A 3,159-nucleotide genomic window follows, 5' to 3' on the forward strand; every position below is an offset into this window, starting at 1 on the left:
AAATCCTTATCTTACTGCCCTAGCTAGCCGGTCTCTGGAAAACCGCAGACCTAAATATCTCATTGTTCATCCCAGGCCATGACCTGATCCCAGAGTTTCTGTCACCGAAGGCTAATCCCTGCACATTTAAAAAAACTTGGACATGGGCATCTTACAGAGCTGAGCATTTTCCAGGTCTTGTTGGAAATCTTTATGCGTGTGAACTTGATGGAGCTATTTTCTGCGTGCTTCTATAAAAGTGAGAAAGCATGAGTCTGCCGTAGACTCTGGCTTCAAAGCACATAGCTAGCCACACCCAGGTGACGACGGATCATTTACTATAGCCCGTGGCAAAAATCACAGGACCAAGGCCTTGTAAAAAAGGCTCCTGTTTATTACCCTGAGTTGACTTGTAGTTACAGTAAAAGATATGTTGATCAATTTTTTTCAAAAACGTGACACCACACTCTTCTCAGAGGCACAGACTTCTCAATTTTAGTACGTTAAAGTCATATAAGATGGGGGAAGAAAAACAATCAAATGAACACATCAAAGCGTAATACCCCTTGGCAAAAATTTTTTTTTTCACCATGTGTTGTAGTCATTTTCAGGGACCTTAGTGATTTCAGCATCCTGAAGGCTCATAGCACGGCTTTCCTATTGTCAGCCTTTTCAAAATTTTGGCAGAAACACATTCAGGTAAGCAGAGACATTGGCTGGCTTCAAAAATTACATTTTGATTTGAAATGTTTATGAATTGCTCATATAACTCCCTTGTCCAGATGTTCAGGGAGCTCATTCATTCAATTCAGTTTTTGAAATTGGATAATAAGGTAAATTAAAAATACATTGGAGGGAAGTAGCTGTGGCTCAATCAGATGAGCTCCTGTCTACCACATGGGAGGCCCTGGGTTTGTGCCTGGGGTCTCCTTGGGAAGGCAGGCTCGCCTGCATGCTGTGGAGCGCCACCTGGCCTGCAAGCCCAGCGGGAAGCCGACTCAGCAAGGTGACACAACAAAGAAGGGAGACAAGCAAGAATACAGAAGAGCGTGCAGTGAATGGACACAGAGGGCAGACAGCAAGCAAGCTACAAGGAGGGAGGGGAAATAAGATAAATAAATACAGACACAGAGGAATGTACAGTGAATAGACACAGAGAGCAGACAGTATGCAAAAAGAAAGCCAGGGTAGGAGAGTGGATAAAATAAAGTAAAATAAAAGGGCAGACAGCAAGCAAGCTACAAGGAGGAAGGGGAAATAAGATAAATAAATACAGACACAGAAGAATGTACAGTGAATAGACACAGAGAGCAGACAGTATGCAAAAAAAAAGCCAGGGTAGGAGAGTGGATAAAATAAAGTAAAATAAAAATACATTGGAGTTATGTTTTTTTTCCATTTATTTAATTAAAAGAGTTGAATGTCTACTTATGCTGTCTACTATGCTAGGTAATGCAGATACAAAAGTGAGGGAGAGAGTACTTATTTGTTTATTAGTTCTGTCCCTCTTCATTGGAATGTAAGCTTCTTTCGGTGTCTTAGTTTGCTACAGAGCTGCCAATGAAAAGCACCAGAAATGTGTTGGCTTTACAAAGGGGGTTTATTTGGGGTAAAAGCTTCCAGTTTCAAGGCTGTGGAATGTCCAAATCAAGGCATCATCGGAGATGCTTTCTCACCAAAGCCAGCTGCCATGTGGTGAAGCAAGATGGCGGCCATCTCTGCCAAGGTCGCTCCCTTCCTTCCAGAATCTACCGTCTCCCAGAGCTCAGTTGTGGGCAACCAGGTGTAGGGTTTATCTCTTTCTGGGCCTCCTCTCTCAGGCTTTTCTGTCTTTCTGCAGCTGTTGGCAAACCTGGAGTCCTCAGTCATGTGGCAGGATCAAATATGACAGCTTCCTTTCTCTGTGTCTCTCTTTCCACGTATCACTGTTTATATCAGACCCAGCAAGATGGCCGAGACTCAAACTGAGTCACGCCTCACTGAAGTAGTCAATGAATTAATTCAAAACATAATCTCTTTCTTTTGGGGATTCATAAAAGAACTCAAATTGGCACAGGAGGATAGGGATTCTGTCTGTTTTGTTCACTGCTGAGTTTCCAGCACCTAAAATAGTGCCTGGAACATAATAACATCTTACAGAATAAATACTCTATGAATGAAGCATCGGTGGCCTCTGCCTTCCAGAGACTCAATGCCTGGAGATGCTGGCATGGTTAACAAATTTGGGTAGAAAAAGAGAAATGTGTTTAGGATGTTAAAGAAGCCCGGCTCTGTGGTGTGCGAACTTTCCCACCTCTTCATAAAAATCTTTGATGAAGTTAAGATCTTGTCTTATGTATTAAAAAGCTGCATTTGGCTTTGGGCGTCTGTAAGATACTTTGAGTCCTTCTTCTGGGTGGCCCGGTCACTCCTCCCTTACGCAGCTTCGCAGACCAGGAAGAGTGCTCTCAGGCCAAAAAAGACGCGGTCGGTTCTCCATCGCGGAAATGACCCAGGTTATTGACAGCTGCTTACCCCAGGAACAGCCAGGACAGTTCAGACTCCTCCTGGAAGGGAACATAGAGATTCCTCAGCACAACTCTGCCTTGTGCAGGTGGGGTGGGCTCGCACAGGTGAAGGGACTTGTCCGGGGTCATGTGTGGGTAGCTTTGGCATGAAAACCCCGGGCTAATGCTACTGCTGCACGGAAGTCTTTGCTTCTCAGACCGCGCAGACACAGAACGTTGCCCAAGCCCACACCCTACCGTGGGGAGTCTTCACCTTTTTTGTTCCAAGGGTCCCTTTGGCAGTCAGGGGAGAACCATGGACCCCTTACGAAGTCCACACTTGCCTGTGTATTATTTTATAACTATATCACGCCCGCACCAACACGTCCCCACAAGAATCATGTTTTCTTGAATTTCAATTCCAAGGCCCGGACACCTGGCTAAGACCCCCTGCACTACAGAAATAAAAAATCCCCGATGGTACTGACCACTGGCAACTGGTCAGCAGATGACGCATAGACGTACCGACTGCAGATTCAAAGTCCAGAAGGACAGCAGGAGGGTTTTCACCTCTGCCACCAAGTTTGTGGGAAGACGGTGAATTGTGGTACAGAAGCTCAGAGGCTCCGAAGTGCTCACCTGGGGCGCCCAGAGGTGCCCATTTAAGGCACAGGTGAGTGCTGTCTTTGAATAA

General features: G+C 45.2%; 1 non-coding gene across 1 annotated transcript; it reads right to left on the bottom strand.

Annotated features, from left to right (window-relative positions):
- Positions 1-572: 572 nt before the first annotated feature.
- LOC111762809 (small nucleolar RNA SNORA33) lies at positions 573-702 on the bottom strand. Its single transcript, XR_002795830.1, has one exon. It is a non-coding gene; the product is annotated as a small nucleolar RNA SNORA33 (small nucleolar RNA).
- Positions 703-3,159: the final 2,457 nt, after the last annotated feature.

This window comes from Dasypus novemcinctus, chromosome 25, assembly GCF_030445035.2.
Source record: "Dasypus novemcinctus isolate mDasNov1 chromosome 25, mDasNov1.1.hap2, whole genome shotgun sequence".
Lineage (NCBI taxonomy): Eukaryota > Metazoa > Chordata > Mammalia > Cingulata > Dasypodidae > Dasypus > Dasypus novemcinctus.